The following is an 18,322-nucleotide window of genomic DNA, read 5'->3' as shown; positions in this document are numbered from 1 at the left end:
GTTTGTCGGTTAATTGGCCCTCTGTAACAGAAGAAATGTCCCCAATGTGCAGGGAGTGGATGAGAAAGTGTGATAATATAGAACTCGTGTGAACGGGTGATCGATGGGCGGCATGCGGTCGGTGGGCCGAAGGGCCTGTTTCCATCCTGTATCTTTCAATCACTCAATCAATCGATGTACCACCACTGGACTGCAGAACTATGATTAGTGTTGTGACGTTATTCAGCTATGTCTACAGCTAAGGAGTTGGTGGGCCAGAGGGCCTATGTCTATGCTCCATCTCTAAGGTGACAAGAACTTCACTTTGAGGGAGCTCTCCAGATATCCGTCTGTATCTGAGGACACAGAAAGCCACAGATCACAGCGAGGATGGTCTTGCTGATTATACAAATTCAGTTACTTAACCATGCTGTACCATTTCACCTGAAATCCTCCCTGACATGACTGTAAATGTTTGCAATTAAGAAACCAGGGCTACTTTTCTTACCTTTAGATTCAGGTTTCTGCAGGTACAGTCAATAGTGCCTATCACTGTCAGGGATGCCATTTAAACCTAGTCGGATCACAGCAGTGAGAACGGAGAGCAACATTATTTTTAGATACAACTATATAAAACAAAAGATCGATTGCATGTATGATCTGAAGGAAACTACCAAACATTATTTCAAATGCCAACCTGCAGGTAAAGAATCAAACACGGTTTGTGCATTCGCCCAAGGCAAAATATAGTGGTGCAGCGGGTAGAGCTGCTGCCTCACAGCAAGAGGCCTGGGTTCCATCCTGGCCATGGACTGTGTGTGGAGTTTGCACGTTCTCCATGTGACCGTGTGGGCTTCCTCCTGCAACCGAAGGACCTGTGGGTTTGTAGGTTAATTGGCCCTCTGTAAATTGCCGCAAGTGTGTAGCGAATGACCTAATTCTGCTCCTAGAACTCATGAACTGATGAAAATGTCGTGAAAATAGTCGAAAGATATCGCAGGGTACCAGGTGCTTCGGCCCACAGAGTCCAGGCTGACCATCGATCACCCGTTCACACTAGTTCCATGTTATCCCACTTTCTCATCCACTCCCTACACATTAGAGGCAATCTAGAGGCCAATTAGCCGACCAACCCGCACATCTTTGGGATGTGGGAGGAAGCCAGTGAACCCAGAGGAAACCCACGCGGTCACAGAGAGAACGTGCAAACTCCACACTATGTGGATCAGGATTGAAGCGGGTGTCTCTGGCGCAGTGAGGCAGCAGTTCTACCAGCTGCGATGACAGATACTTTTATAGCTTTTTACAAGATCATGAGAAGAATTGATCAGGTAAATGCGGAGTCTTTTGCCCAGAGTAGGGAAATCAAGAACTAGAGGACATGGGTTTAAGATGAGGGAGGAAAGATTTAATGGGAACCCTGAGGGGCAACTTTTTCCACACAGAGGGTGGTGGGTGGATGGGACTCGTTTAGAGGGATATGGGCAGAACGCAGGCAGGTGGGACTCATGTGGATGGGGCATGTGGATGGACTCAGTGTGAGCACGTTGGTCCAAAAGGCCTGTTTCCACACTCTATGACGGGTGTAGTTTCAAATGACCTGGAAAGAATTTTAATGTTGACTAACTGTAAAGATGAGTGATGAATAACGAAGTAAAAGGCAAAGTATAATGATATTATGGAGTATGACTCAACTGATTGGGTTGAGGATTAGAGATGGGACATGGTCAAGTGAAAGTTGCAGCAAGTTAAGCCCCATGTAAACCAGCAGTGAATCCGGGTAATGTAAGTGGCAATGAAGCATCACCTCTGCATGAGGTCAATGCCTTTTTAATGAAGAACAATGGGCAAAATAGGAGAAAGGCTAACACTCTGACATCAACCACCACAACCCCGACGACCCTGCAAACTCAGACTCTCAGGCCCACATTAGAGTTTCCTTCAAGAAAGCGAATTATGTTCATAAGTTCTAGGAGCAGAATTAGGCCATTCAGCCCATCAAGTCTAACCGCCATTCAATCACGGCTGAACTATCTTTCCCTCTCAATCCCATTCTCCTGCCTTCTCCCCATAACCCCTGACACCCTCACTAATCAAGAATCCGTCAATCGCCATAAAAATATCCGTTGACTTGGCCTCCACAGCCGTCTGTGGCAATGAATTCCACAGATTCACCACCCTTTGACTAAAGAAATTCCTCCTCATCTCCTTTCTAAAAGGTACATCCTTATATTTTGAGGCTACGGCCACTGGTCCTAGACTCCCCCACGAGTGGAAACATCCTCTCCACATCGACTCCATCCAGGCCTTCGACTATTCGGTAAGTTTCAATGAGATCCCCCTCTCCCCTCATCCTTCTACACTCCAGCGAGTACAGGCCCATTGCCGGCAAACGCTCATCACACTGAACGCACCTGGCCTGACAGGTAGACCTGGCCGGGTTCACACTGAAATCACCTGGGCTGAAAGGCAGACCTGGCCGCGTTCGAAAGACCGTACGGAACAACAGGGCGGAGTACTCAAGGACATCTTCAACCTCTCGTTTGCACGGTCTAATGTTACCACCTGCTTCAAAAGGGCATGTGTCGTGTTGGTGCCCAAGAAGAGCATGGTGACCTGTCTCAATGACGACCGGCTGGTAGTGTCTTCAACCCCGTCATGAAGGTAATGGCGCAACACAAATACTTCCGAATTAACCCAACCTCTGGCTCAACATCAACAAAAGCAAGGAGTTAACTGTTGACTTCAGAAAGGGGCTGTCGGGAGGACACCTGCCTGTTTTCATTGGTGGGTTGGCAGCGCAGAGACTTGGCAGCTTCAAATTGCTGGGTGTTAACATCTCAGATGGCCTGTCTTGGGCCCCAGCACATTGATGTAATTAGGAAGAAGGCACCTTTACTTTTCTATAAGTTTAAAGAGATCCGTAATGTCACCAAATACTCCATCAAACGTCCTGTGGAAAGTATCTTGGCTGTATCGTGGCTGAATACGGCGATTCTGACACACAGAAAAGCAAGAGGTTGCAGAGAGTAATGGACTCAGCCCGGTCCATCTCCCCACATCGAAAGCACCTGCAAGGCATTACCTCAAGAAAGCGGCATCTCTCAACGATCCCCACCATCCGGGCCGTGCTCGGTGCTGCCATCAGGTAGGGTGTACACAAGCCCAAAGTCCCACACCACTAGGTTCAGGAACAGCTGCTTTCCTACAACTATCAGCCTCTTGAACTGACCTGCATAATCCTAATCCTACCACAGCAACTGAACGCATCAGGCCATCTCTTGCACTACCATAGACTTTTTTCTAAAATTGTGTTGCACTAATATCTTTTTATTTGCACAATCCTTTTGCTTCTTACTGTCTTACAGAATTTGTGTATTTTATATAGGTTAGGTTTTTCTGATTGTCCGATTTCTATGAGCCTGTGATGCAAGCAAGATATCCATTGAACCTGTATCTCAATGTATTTGTTCATTTAAACTCAACTTGACAGCATTTGAAGCTGATAACAAGTACATGAAATAGAAGATATCTGTTCCTTGGTACCAAATAGTTCCTTTACTTTGTTTCAATTGTGAAATGTTATTTTTTGCCTGCAAAGTTAAAAAGAGTTAGAAATAAAGGTAGAAAGAGTCAATACAAAAGAGACAAGAGTCAAGAGTATTGAATTGTCATATGCAATAGCAACAGATCAATGAGATTCTTACTTGCAGCAACATAACAGGCTGTAAACGCAATACGCACAGATAATATTTACATAATGAACAAAAGGAATTCAATAAATTAATAATCACAATATTAGTGCAACATATGGAGCATCAGACAACTCACTCAAAGAGCTCCCTTCCATAACACCAGAGCTAGCCTTGGTTTGACATTTTGTGCTCATCACAGTTGTAACTACTACTAGACTAAGTGGACCAGTTGGGCCCAAACCACTCCTGCATTGGTGCAGCACCCTCTCCTCCCTTCCGCCCCCCCCCCCATCCCCCCATCCCTCCTTCCTCCCCTCCTCCCTCCACCCTCACTCTCCCCCTCACTCTCCACTCCCCCCTCCACTCCCCCCCCCCCTTCTCCTCTCCCCCTCCTTTCTTACACTAGTTACCTGTTCACACCCGTTCTATGTAATTCTACTTTGTCATCCACTCCCTTCACGTTATTTAGTTTACAGAGGCCAATTAACCTACAAACCCGCACTTCTTTGGATGTGGGAAGAAACCGGAGCACCCGGTGGAAACCCAAATGGTCACAGGCAGGAAGTGCAAACTCCACACAGGCAGCACTTGAGGCCAGGATCAAACTTGAGTTCCTGGCGCTATGAGGCAGTAGCTCTACAGCTGCTCCTCTGTGTCGCCCATGCCTCTGATCATTTTAGCATCAACATTTTGGAAGTTAGTTGGAGGAAATGTCATCTATTGATTTTTACAAATCTAGCCCCCTGATTTATCTGCCATCTATCCCAAAGATAACGACATTAACACTTATAGGGAATAATGATAAGGGTGTCCTCTGTGCATTTACATCACCATTGTCTCTATACACCTTATGCTGAATACATAAGCTTTGTAACATTGATAAAATAAACACATTACCTAACAATTCCATTTGAAAGTTATCTAATATATATAGATTATAAAACCCACTATTTCATGACATGTAAATTGCATGGTGGCTGACTAGTCAAAGTGCCAAAGTTATGCTTTCCTCGGCTGATTATTTTAGGCTTTGCAACACTGACACATCATTATGCAACCCCGAATTATTAAACTAACAATTGCCACAACTCTCTTATCCAACTTCTAAATAGACTATTAAAATGAACACAATGAGGTGATGCACAATATTAAATGTGATTGTGGGACTACAATTGGTTCTGAAAACCTTCCAGAGAGTTAACCGAGGCCAAAATATTTCACCCACCACCACCACAGCCTTCGTTCCGGATATGATTTCAGCCACTCAAGAGGCCTGTCTTTCGTTTACCTCCAATTACCAGAGACCGATGTCACAACTCACTGCAGCCCTTGACATCAAAGGCTTCAGTATACCATGCGGCCCACCGACTCCACACAGGATCACACTATTCCATGTTATCCCACTTTCTCATCCACTCCCTACACACGAGTGGCAATTTACTGATGCCAATTGACCTAGGGATTGTCTTTGGGATGTGGGAGGAAACCGGTGCACCTGGAGGCATCCCATGCGGTCACAGGGAGAACGTACAATCTCCACAAAAGCAGCAGCCGAGGTCAGGATCAAACTGAGGTCTCTGGTGTGAGGCAATAACTCTACCAGCTGTGTCACTGTCTCTGGAATTCAGCTAATTTTTGATTGCATGAAGCAAGAATGTATTGAGGTCTGGAGTATAGTGCAGACTCAAAGTCAGCATAGTTCAGCTAAGTGGTGCTCCGCAATAATGTTACCAGCATCTTATTTCACCTTATTGGAGGTTAAATGACGAGTTGGATTGAATTTGGTGAATCTGTGGAATTAATTGCCACTGAAGGCTGTGAAGGCCAGGTTAATTGATATATTTAAGATGGAGATTGCTAGATTCTTGATTAGTATGGGTGTCAGATATTATGGGGATAGGGCAGGGGAATGAGGTTGGGAGGGAAAGATAGATCAGCAATGAAAGAATGGTGGAGTAGACCTGATGGGCCGAATGGCCTAATTCTGCTTATTTGTCCTGTTTTTTTGCTAAGAACATCCTGGACAGTGGAGAGACAAGAAAGAGGAGGTACGAGAGTCTGGAGCCAAATAAAACTGCTGGATGAACTCTGTGGGTAAGGCAGCATTTGTGAAGGGAAATGCAGTCAAGATTTTTCATCTGGACTGGAGCCTTCATACGAGCAGAGATGGTTTGGTCAAACACTAGAGCTGGAATATTGTCTGGGGTCGATAGCCTTTACTATGTTGAATGCTCTCAACTGTTTCTTGATATAATGAAGTGCATCAAATTTTGGTTTTGAGATAGTGGGGTCTCCAGGAGATGTGTCCAATGATGTATGACAAAGATTCAGCATTGTAATTTGACTTGTGGTGAGGCTCTGCGTTTGCTGAGGATGGGATATGTTTATGGAACCCCCTCCCATCATTCATTCAATTGCCCACTGCCATTCAAAAATGGATGCTGGCGGTCCAAATTAAATCTAATCTCGAGGTCGAATCACCACAGAGTTCAGTTCAATCCACTATTTAACACTTGCGCGTTGCAAGTTAAATCGATCGGCATCTTGTTTTCATTTATAGCTGGTGCTGGCCCATGACTGATCGTCTGCACTATTCACTGAACCAGGGCCAGTTTTCTGACTGATCGCAACATTAAAGCAAATGAAAAGGCAAACCATGACATTATAGATTATAGTGGAATATAATTACAGCTTTCACTACCCACGTCATTTCATGAGGGCCCGATTGTGAGCAATGGCTTGTGTTCGGAATCCGTGCCATTTTAAACACAGTAGCAATAATTGCAACACACAGCACTAAAGTTGCTGAAATTTATGAATGTTCCTGAATTGAGATCACCCAGGAAAATATTAATAGTTTTTAAATTAATTATTCTAAATCATTCCTATTGCTTCAATAACATCCATCAAGGAAGAGTGGCAATGTTATAATCTGACTGTCACTTTTTGTTTTTGTACTCTTTCCACTTCTTTCATGAATTATATCAACCTAAATCACACAAAATGTCAAAGTCGAGGAGCCAATGCAAATAGCACAAATATGCAGACTAGCAAACTGCTAACAATGGCCCATTTCATTTATCATCCTTACTTTTTTGCATATCTTTCATTCATTTGTTCTATATCTCTCTACATCACCGTCTATATCTCTCGTTTCCCTCTCCCCTGACTCTCAGTCTGAAGAAGGGTCTCGACCTGAAACGTCACACATCCCTTCTCTCAGGAGATGCTGCCTGTCTCGCTGAGTTACTCCAGCATTTTGTGTCTATCTTCGGTTTAAACCAGCATCTGCAGTTCCTTCCAACGCATAAATATTAATTACTTTTCATGAAAATGAATGATTTTTGACACATCCTTCATACCATGCGGTTCAATAACATAGCCTGCAACCTCTGCCACATGACCGGTTCTTCTAAATATATAGGAGCACTCGACCACACAGTTCCTTGTTTGTTCACTGGTCAGCCAAGTGATAGATTGTCACAAGTGCAACACATTTCAAAATAGTACTGATCAACTTGGTCTCACCAGCCATTCATGTTCATTTTATTATTAACCAGAAGTCTGAAGAAAGGTCTCGACCCGTAACGTCACCCATTCCTTTTCTCCAGAGATGCTGCCTGACCCGCTGAGTTACTCCAGCTTTTTGTGTCTATCTTCACAGTTTCCAAAGTGGGATGCAGAAGATCACACCCAACGTTAGACCACCCCTCAAATGTTGAGGAATCTTGGTTATTATGATGACTTACAGTTTGCTGTTGTTTGATTCGAAAATATATGGAGGCAATAAATATTAAATAAGCTTTTCAAAATAAAGGACTAAAATTTAAAGTCTTTCTTCTCTCCAAGAAAGGTCTCTGATCTGCATTGAGAAGAGGGGACAAAAGTCAGACAGAATTTCTGACTAGTACCCAATGTGTACAATCATCACATGGGACTCAAATGAAAACATGATACTTTGTTGTGATGTCCAAAGATAGCTTACTGTTTGTGGCCTGTGCTAACAAATGAAGAACTAATCCTTCTTTTAAATATCCCCCCCCCTGCAGAAGATCCCAAAAGATCTTTTTCGTTTGAGTCAGCAGCTTCAGAAATTTTGGGGCAATGAGAATGGAGAGAAAATAAAATCCGAAAGTTTTAATTCCTCCATCGTAAATTCTAAAAACTACAACAAGAACGAAAACTTAGCAATGATGCACGAGAGATCGAGATTTAAATGATTTACAATAACTGGCAAACTACACAGCAACTACATAATGTACTAGACCAAGTGGACCCGTTGGGCCCAAACCTCTCCTGCATTGGTGCAGCACCCTGTCCTCCCCCACTCCCCTCTCTCCTCAACGCCCCCCTCCCCTCTCCCTTCTCCCCCACTCCCCCCTCCTCCCCTCCCGTCCTTTTAAACTTTAAAATATGAATAACTTAAAAATATAAGACCGATTTCAATAAAACTACTTGCATTATCACTAAAGTGACAATGGTGAGTAAGGTGGGCCTAAAATTGTGGCGCTAACGTGTACTGTTTTGGCTGAAGTTCAGTCACAAACAAGATAACAAACGAGAGTTTTAGTATATAGATTATATTTTCACAAGGGTGATGACTTTGGTCTAAGGAGGCAGCACAGTGGCGTGGCGATAGAGTAGCTGCCTTACACCTCCAGAGACATGGGTTTGATCCTGACGTTTGGTGCTGTGAGGAGTCAAGAGTGTTTTATTGTCATGTGTCCCAGATAGAACAATTAAATTTTTAGGTAGACACAAAATGCTGGAGTAACTCAGCGGGTCAGGCAGCATCTCGTGAGAGAATGGGTGACGTTTTGGGTCGAGACCCTTCTTTACTTGTACATTCTCTCTGTGACCATGTGGGTTTTCTCCGGGTGCTCTGTTTTCCTCCCACATTCCAAAGAGGTGCAGGTTGCAGGTTAATTGGCTTCTGTAAATTGTCCGTAGTGTGCAAGATGGAACTAATGTAATGGGTGATCATCAATCAGCGTGGACTCAGTGGGCCGAAGGGCTTGTTTCCACGTGTACCTCTAAACTAAATTAAAGCTCAGACAGACTTTAAGATCTGCAGCCAATCCCCAAGACACACGACAAATGAAACTAGATCAGGAGCAAACATGCAGCTTTTTCTTTTAGCTCTTATACTCATGCTTTGCATATGTTGGCAGCTTAAAATAAAACCAGTCAACATGATCCGTTCTAGCCTGGCTTTAATATGATTATTTTTATATTAGGCCAATGCTTGATCTCACATTCATTATCGGCACAATACATTCTATGTATCCCTGGTCTGATTAAGTTTAGTTCAGTTTAGAGATACAGCGCTGAAACGGGCCCTTCGGCCCACAGAGTCCACAATGACCAGGGATCCCCGTACACTATCGAACACACACTGGGAACAATTTTACCAAGCCAATCTACCTACAAACCTGTACGCCTTTGGAGTGTGGGAGGAACCCGGAGAAAACCCTCGCAGGTCACGGGGAGAACAGACAAACTCTGTACAGTCACCACTCGTAGTCAGGATCGAACCCGGGTCTATGGCGCTGTAAGGCAGCAACTCTACCGCTGTGCCACCATGCCACCCCCTTGCTCTCTATCCACTAGCTATTTTCCAGTCAGAGTGGTAGTTGCCTAGAACGCCCAGTCCGAGGAGGTTTAGGACCAGATATGGCAGTAATGTTGGAGAGAAATTTAGAAAGGCACATGAATAGAGGAATACAGAGGATGTATAGGCAGGTGGGTTTAGTTAAACTGTTTCATGGTTGGCACCAACTTGGTGGGCTGAAGACCCTTTCCCTGTGCTGTACTGTTCTATGTTCCACATTAAAATAAAAGACAAGGGAACTAAATCTGTTCAAATTTTCTCAATGACAGTGTACTTCTCTACGCGGAATGAATACGCATGAGAGAAATGTGTTGATTACAGAATCAAAACCCATGTTGTATAACATCCACATTTATATTATATATCTTCAAAGTAATGACATAACACGTGACGTGAACATTCAAAGTAACTGCAAGTTTTGTGAAATTAACAGAAACACCGGCAGAGCACTTGCTGTATATTCCAGACAATCTACACAGCCAGGCACACTGCCTGAATACTTTACCAACGTCAGTACCTTAAAGCTCAGCAGATGAGATGCTTCCAAGTATTGGAATGCAGTAGTTGGCTTTTAATGTACATCCTATGGCTTCCAAGCAGTGAATGTCGAATCTATTATGACTGCTTTAAATTTGCAAACCAGACTTAGAGATACAACTGTATTTAATCTTCTTGCCTCAAGGACGGTGTCGTGCAGTTATGACCCGTCAGGGATAGCAAGCTGTTATCAAGTCTGTACAACAACTTGACAGCCAGAGCTTTTCTGCCATCGTCAATCAAGCAATTGCATAAAAATAGATTTGGGCTCTTCATAATGGAAGAATCAGCAAACATTTATTAACGGTGATGCTCTATTTTTGACTCACGATAAATTCATACAGTAATAAGAACTATAATTGCTGCAAGAATTTATCGTGAGTCAGAAGTAGAGCAAAGGGGTATTCGAAGCCAAGACCTTAAACCTAACATATTCATCGTCTTCCAAACAGCGATGATTTCTATACTCAGTATGTTTCAGTGATATGTACAACCTTCCGTAGACACCTTAAAACACTGAAGAGCGATCCGTACAAAATTGGCACAGTGGCGCAGAGGTGGAGTTGCTGCCTTACAGTGCCATGGCCCGGGTTCGATCCTGACCACAGGCTCTGGCTGTACGGAGTTTGTACGTTCTCCCTGTGCGCCCAGTTTCCTCCCACACTCCAAAGACGTACTTTAATTTAAGATGCAGGTTAATAGGCTTCAGTAAAATTGTAAATTGCCCCGAGTGTGTAAGGGGTGATCGCTGGTTGGCACGGACTCGATGGGCCAAAGTTTCCACGCTGTATCTTCAAGTATCTTTAATGTCTAAAGTCCAAAAAAATCCTCCAAATGCATTGGCACAGTGGGAAAACCAATGTAAACATCCCCTGCCAGGAATATATCCCCAGTATAATGGTGTAAGAAAATAACTGCAGATGCTGGTACAAATCGAAGGTATTTATTTCACAAAATGCTGGAGTAACTCAGCAGATCAGGCAGCATCTAAGGAGAGAAGGAATGGGTGACGTTTCGGGTCGAGGCCCATCTTCAGACTGATAATCGTTATGATCATGCTCAAATGACTCGGGAGGGGCAAGTTACGTCACTTGCAAGCTCATTGCCAGTATCCCAAAACAAATTATCTACTCTGAGCTCCTTCATGGCAAGAAATCTGCAGATAAAGATTGAAAACACCAAGTTGATACTCCAAGTTTCCTCAAAATGAAATGTAATCTGCTCACTAATTCTAGGGAACCAGGGAACCCCAGGCTCATGACTGCTCAAACTCGAATATCAGCATTCAGGAAGACGTTAAACACCTTAAATTGTTACTGCAGGGTCACTCAAAGGCCACCTACACCTTGCACGCAATAGCTCAAACCACACCAATGCCTGCCCCTTCAACACGCAACAAAGCTTTGAGTTCATTACTTTATTTTTAACTATTCCACAAGCAGCAAAAATAACCCATAAATACAAGATAAAACTTATTGTGTATCTTCCTCAAGGACCAGTCCTTCAATGCGCTTAAAACATACTTGCCTGGAATCCCACATAATTTACACAGATTGAATGCTCAATAAATTAGAGGGTGCTAAAGATAGCAGAGATTTAAGTGGGACCTTTACACAGTAAAATCAACAAGCTTTCATATTAATTTAAAATGTCTGCAAACCTCAAGCAACTTTACCCATATCTTCATGTCAGAGGGGCAACTGTCTCATTTCATCCAGTTGGAAGGGGTCAGGGGGATGGGGGGATGTTTGTTGTTGTGCTCAGATTGTCTGTCTGTCTGACCCAAGTGCACGTGAAAGTCACATTCTCAAAATCCACTGTGGCAAAATGTACCCAAGAGCGAACAGTTTTATCTCTTCACAGATACTTCCCCGTCTGTTGAGCACTTCCATCATAGTTTCACTCAACTCATTCTGAACACTCAACTAAGCCTGCTCACTGAGTTTACTGAGCTACAAAGGTTTTTTGTTTAGTTTAGTTTAGAGATACAGCGCGGAAACAAGCCCTTTGGACTATCGAGTCCGCTCCGACCGGTGGTCCACGCACATTAACACTATCCTACACAACACTAGGGACAATTTACATATACAGCAAGCCAATTAACCTACAAACCCGTATGTCTTTGGAGTGTGAGAGGAAACCGAAGATCTCGGAGAAAACCCATCGCGGTCATGGGGAGAACGTACAAACTCTGTACAGACAAGCACCCGTAGTCGGGATCGAACCCGGGTTTCCGGTGTTGCAAGCACTGTAAGGCAGCAACTGTACCGCTGTGCCACCGTGCCGCCCTAACTAAGGCTGGGACAGTCTGAATTATCTAAGCAAAACCCAAAGTGAGGATCAATGAGCGAGTGATTGGTAAGCATTTATTTGGTGCCCTTGATGGCACTGTTGATGGCGTGCTTTAGCCATCATTTGCTGATGATTGAATACATACCAATTGGGAGGAATAGCCAGGTTGGATTTGCTCTGTTGTATAGACACCAGTGTCATAACAATTTGGAACATCTCCACTTGAGGCACGGCTGATTCTGAAACACAATTCTGTTGTCCTACAGTCAGTATATTGGGTGGTCTCACTGTCTTTGCTGTATCAGTGTTCTCAGGTGTTTCTTGATATCTTGTGGATACCTTCGTTTGAGTTTAGAGCTACAACATGGAAACAGGCCCTTCAGCCCACTGAGTCCACACCAGCCATCGATCACCTGTTCATACTAGTTCTAGGTTATCCCACTTTTGCATTCACAACCTACACACTCGGGGCAATTTACAGAGGGCCAATTAACCTGCAAACCCACAGGTCTTTGGGATATGGGAGCACCGGTAGGAAGCCCACGCGGTCACGGGGAGAATGTGTAAACTTCACACGGACAGCACCCGAGGTCAAGATAGAATCCGGGTATCTGGTGCTGTGAGGCAGCGGCTCTACAAGCTGTGCCACTGTGCCGCCCCTACCCAATGAAATATCTGATCAAGACCAGTTTCTGTGGATGGTGGGGATCTTCAGAGAAAGCCAAGATCAATCATCCATCTAGAACATCTGATTTAACACGAGAGCAATTACTTCAACCTGACTCTCAGCGCACACGTGCTTTTCCCTATCACTGCTGCAAATACTGACAACACTAACTTATGGCAACCTCCACCTCATAGCTGTTAAACTATCCATCGTCAATCATAACTAGATGTGATAGGACTGCAGAGCTTTGACCCGATCTGCTGATTGGGGCATTGCTCACCTTGAAAGATAAATGGGTCCTTGATTTAAATTCTCAGCCAAACATGCACCTGGCGAGCCGCCGCTTCCATTAAAATTGCACCAAAGATTCAGCCCTTGTGAGGGTCTCGACCCAAAACGTCACCCATTCCTTCTCTCCTGAGATGCTGCCTGACCTGCTGAGTTACTCCAGCATTTTGTGAATAAATACCTTCGATTTGTACCAGCATCTGCAGTTATTTTCTTACATTATACAGCCCTTGTGAGGGCTCATTCCTTCTCAATCAGGACAATCAATTGAGCCAAGAGGAAAAATTCAATTTGAAATAAATGAGGAAACTTTGTTGGTGCTGGCTGACAAGTATGACAACATCATAGAAGCAGCCCATCAAAAGCCATTTTACTGCCTGGTGAAAAGACAAACTATGCTAACAACAGCACAGCGTTAAAACCTGTAAATCCCCCCCCCCCCCCCCCCCCTCCCCTCACCTCCCTTGATCTTTTCCCATTTTTTTTTATTCAATGCTTCTCCGTCATTTTAAACCAAAAGCAAAATAAAAATTGAATAATCGAAACACTCAGCATGCCTGTCTCGGGAGAAGATAAATAAAATAGCATTTTAGATGTAAAAGCAGTCAGATGCTGATTGCTCCCCCGAATATTTCCAGTGTTTACTGTTTCTAAAAATATATTTAACTCCTTGCTATGCAGAACTTTTAATCGCACATATTTTGTGATTAGTAAAAGATGGAGCTGAGCTAATGAAGCGTGCGTCATTCTTTGATGCAGGCATTACAGTGTGAATCACGGTCACATTTTTTACCTCGCTCTCCACCATCACTTTCGAACCCCTACTAGAAAGGTGCAGAAAGGATAAATTGGTTCCTGATCCAGGCCTCATTGTTGATGACAGCCTGCAGTTGTGAATTAGGTGCTACCATTTGATCTTTATGTTCCTGGAAGGAGTTCTCCCAGCCAGAGAGCAGGAAAAAAAAAGAAATTCCATCATGGGTTTTCATGAGCGATGGGGGGCAAAATGTAATACAAATGCAGACAATTTCCACAATATTCAGGGCTATAAGATTTAAACTACTCTGTTCAGACTTGCTATCCAGCACGGAAGAGGGAAATAGAAAACCAGATTTCTTGAGAGTAAAAAAACCCCAACAAATCACAAGCTGAAGAAAGCACAAACATGACTAAGCTTGCATTTAGCTGCAAAGGAGTGGTGGCAGACGAGCAGTTTTCATTCCTATCCCACGGAACTATACTTCCCGTTTGACAGTCACACATTAGCAACAGTCAAGACAATCCCTCCCACCGAGCCAATAATTTCAGGAGACTAATAAAGGGAAGTAAAATAGTGACAGAAACACAAGTGAATAAATATGAATGAACTGATGATCAAAGATGCTGAACCCAGTTTTAAGTACATATATAAAAGCAACAAATACAAGGTATACATTAAACATAGACTTTGAATCAACGGCACAGGCACAAGTGTATGGAAAAGACATAAGTTGCTTCCTGGTATTTCTTCCGACCCAATTTCTCACAAGATAGGAGGCAATGATTTATGAGCTGGATTATATCAACGTAAACTTCACATAGTATTTAACCTCTAATTAACCTCATGGTGTATCCAAGGATACAATTAGCCAAACGAAGCAACTGAATAATGGCGTTAAAAGAAACAAGCCATGTTTTGATCAATAATGAATAGAAACTTGATTTTAAAGAGCACTATTTTTAATCAGTAAATTTCAATAATTAGCAATCTCAATGCACACTCAAAGCTACACAAAAATATTTTTTATTAGCCATTATTAATTTAAAGAAATCATGATTCCCAATCAGAACTAAATATCTGACTGAAGATAGACACAAGATGCTAGAGTAACTCAGCAGGATAGGCAGCATCTCTGGATAGAAGGAATGGGTGACGTTCTGGCTCGAGATCCTTCTTCAGACTGCTTCTTCAGATGCTGCCTGTCACGCTGAGTTCCTCCAGCATTTTGTGCCTATCTACGGTGTAAACCAGCACCTGCAGTTCCTTTCCTCACAGAAATATCTGACTGCATGGGCAATCATATGGTGGACCATTTAGTGACCAAGCATTTTGGAATTCTGTACCCGATATAAATAAGCTCTTCTGAATCATAGTTGCACATGCACATTCTGTAGCAACCAAAATAATCCATTTATATTCTGTTGAATCCAATAAACTGGCCATTAAAACTGATTCACTGCCAAAATATTGCAATCGTTTCAGCCAGATGTTGCATGCATTATTATTTTGCCACTTCCCAAAATCTGCAGCTCAGAACTGCTCAGCTACACAACTTAGAATCCTGAACTAACTTTATCAAATCATAGAAATAAAGATTTTATTTATTGCAAAGTTCTCAGTGTGGGGCGTGGCTGTGTTCTGCAGCTGCGGCTCACCGGCAGTCTCTCTGTCTTTTTTTTTGTTTTTTTGTCTATGTCATCGTTTAATGTACGTTTTGTTTTATTTTTAACTCTGTGTATGTGGGGGGGTGGTGGGGGTGTTGGGGGAAACCTTTTTTCAAATCTCCTCCTCAACGGAGATGCGACCTTTACCGTGTCGTATCTCCGTTCGCGCTACGGCCTAACATCGTGGAGTCGGCGGCCTCCAGCTGGGATCGACCTTGAAGACTCCGGTCGCAGGGCCTGGACTTACCATCTCGGAGGCTTCGGCCGTGGGCCCTGCAGACCGCAACATCGGGAGCTCGCAGGTCCCTGGCTGGCGACCAGTTTTTGGGAGCTCCAGCCGTAGCAGCTTCGACCGCCCCGAAGTGCGAGGTATGATCGACCCGCTCGCAGGCCCTTCATCGCCCTGCGCCCTGCGTGGCTCGGCCGCAGCACTTTCCATCGCCCGGTGGGGGCTCAGGACTTTCATCGGCCTGCTTGACTCGGCCCTGGGACTTTCCATCGCCCGGTGGGGGCTCAGGACCTTCATCGGCCTGCTTGGCTCGGCCCTGGGACTTTCCATCGCCCGGTGGGGGCTTCAAAAAGTTGGGAGCCTCGATCACCTCGTGGCACCACGGGAGAAGAAATCAGGAGGAGATAAGACTTTGCCTTCCATCACAGTGAGGGTGTGCCTAGAGCAATCACTGTGATGGCTGTTTGTGTAAAAATTGTGTAAAAAATTGTATCTGTGTGTCCTGTGCTTTTTGTTGTCTACTGCCGGACCCTGACGTGAGAGGACGCTGGCGTTGTTTATTCGCCGCTTCTCCGTTAGGATAGTTTGTCTGTTTGTTTTTATGTTTGATTGTTTATGTAAAGCGCTTTGAGCACCTGATAAGGCGCTATACAAAATAAATGCTTATTATTATTATTATTATATCAACATGATAATGTATAAGAAGGAATTGCAGGTGCCGGTTTACGCCGAAAATAGACACAGTGCTGGAGTAACTCAGCGGGACAGGCAGATAGCGCGGCACGGTAGCGCAGCGGTAGAGTTGCTGCTTTACAGCGAATGCAGCGCCGGAGACTCAGGTTCGATCCTGACTACGGGTGCTGCACTGTAAGGAGTTTGTACGTTCTCCCCGTGACCTGCGTGGGTTTTCTCCGAGATCTTCGGTTTCCTCCCACACTCCAAAGACGTACAGGTATGTAGGTTAATTGGCTGGGTAAAATGTGAAAATTGTCCCTAGTGGGTGTAGGATAGTGTTAATGTGCGGGGATCACTGGGCGGCACGGACTTGGAGGGCCGAAAAGGCCTGTTTCCGGCTGTATATATATGATATGATATGATCTCTGGAGAAAAGGAATAGGTGACATTTCGGGTCGAGACCCTTCTTCAGACAGAGTCGGGGGGGGGGGGGGGGGGGGGGGGGACGACTGGAGGTACAAAGAACAAATAAATGAAAGGTATGAAAAGACCAAATCAGGGCCAGCAAGAGTGATCAACATAATCCAACATGATAACACATTACTTCAGATATGTGAAAATTTCATCAGCTAGATTTACAAAGGAAAAAATTTAACTAGATCAGAAGATGTTTCTTCTGATAGTTCATAGGTGGATGTGCCACATAAATGACCTGGATCTCACAGCATAGAAAAACATGCAAGACCCTGGTTCATGTAATGCACCTGATCTAAATCATGCACAAAAGTAAAGCAGTAGACCCCAATATCCTCAGCTGAGACGGGCCAAACGTATGGGCTATCTGATTCAAATATTATGCAGTCCTTGTTCACATAGACTATTAAAAAAAATCTCTGCATATAAAATGAATTAAAAAATCACAGGTGAAGCAACAAAAGACACCTATCATCCAAGGACATCTCGCTCCCACAGTACGTATCACATTCAAGAAACAGAAAACTGATTCTTTAACTTCACCTAAAGCTTCGAGAAGATGGTGTGTGTGTTGCACAATACATCATTGTGCATTTTAGGTTCTATGTTTAAGATCTGAACTATTGGAAAAAGTGAAGTCACTTACTTTAAAGACTTCAATCTGATAACTTTCCTGCTTTTATTTAAAGAGGCAAAGATTGGAGTGGAGGTAATATACTGTGGGTGAGTAAAGAAATGGTGAATGGATAGATCATAAAATGGCTTTTAAGCATTTTCCAATGTCACCTTTATGAGCTCATTTAATGACGTTGTAATATGCAAGCACACCTCTGCATCATTATCTTAAATCAAGTGTAATTACTATTCAAATAGTTATCAGTGATTTGTGCAGATATAGCATTAAGAGCAGACTGCGATGGGGATAGGGGTGGCGCGGGCGGAGGTGGCCAGAGAGACAGAGGCTTCAACGCTTCAATCAATTTTCAGATAGTGCAAATTGACAGGGGCTGACAAGGCTCCTGCAGTGCAATGAATAAGCTGGAGGTGCCATCTGGAAAGGGCACAGAGAAGATTTAAGTGGATGGTGCCAAGACTCGAGGGCCTGAGCTATAGGGAGAGGTTGACCAGGGTAGGACATGGAGTGCAGGAGGATGAGGTGTACAAAATCATGAGATGAATAGATCGGGTGGACGCACAGAGTCGCTTGCACTGAGTAGTGGGATCAAGAACCTGAGGACATAGGTTTAAGTTGAGGAGGGAAAGATTTAATAAGAACCTGAGGGGTAACTTTTTCACACAAAGGGTGTTGGATGTATGGAACGTGCTGCTGGAGGAGGTAGTTGAGGCAGGTACTATCGCAACGTTTCAGAAACATTTAGACAGGTACATGGATAGGACAAGTTTAGAGGGATATGGGCCAAACGCAGGCAAGATGGACTAGCGTAGATGGG

General features: G+C 43.9%; 1 protein-coding gene across 8 annotated transcripts in view; it reads right to left on the bottom strand.

Annotated features, from left to right (window-relative positions):
- ksr1a (kinase suppressor of ras 1a) overlaps positions 1–18,322 on the bottom strand; it is a 160,442-nt gene that overhangs the window by 61,877 nt on the left and 80,243 nt on the right. Inside the window, exon 1 of one of the 8 annotated variants that reach the window (XM_078422642.1) lies at positions 13,062–13,174. The exons of the other annotated variants lie outside the window; for them this stretch is intronic. The gene's annotated coding sequence lies outside the window, so the exon portion shown is untranslated. Of the gene's footprint in view, positions 1–13,061; positions 13,175–18,322 lie in introns of those variants that run through there. 8 annotated transcript variants of the gene reach the window in all.

Source organism: Rhinoraja longicauda, chromosome 26, assembly GCF_053455715.1.
Source record: "Rhinoraja longicauda isolate Sanriku21f chromosome 26, sRhiLon1.1, whole genome shotgun sequence".
In the NCBI taxonomy this organism is placed as follows: domain Eukaryota; kingdom Metazoa; phylum Chordata; class Chondrichthyes; order Rajiformes; family Arhynchobatidae; genus Rhinoraja; species Rhinoraja longicauda.
The sequence above is the reverse complement of the archived record's forward strand: the minus strand, read 5'-3'. Positions and strand labels throughout refer to the sequence as shown.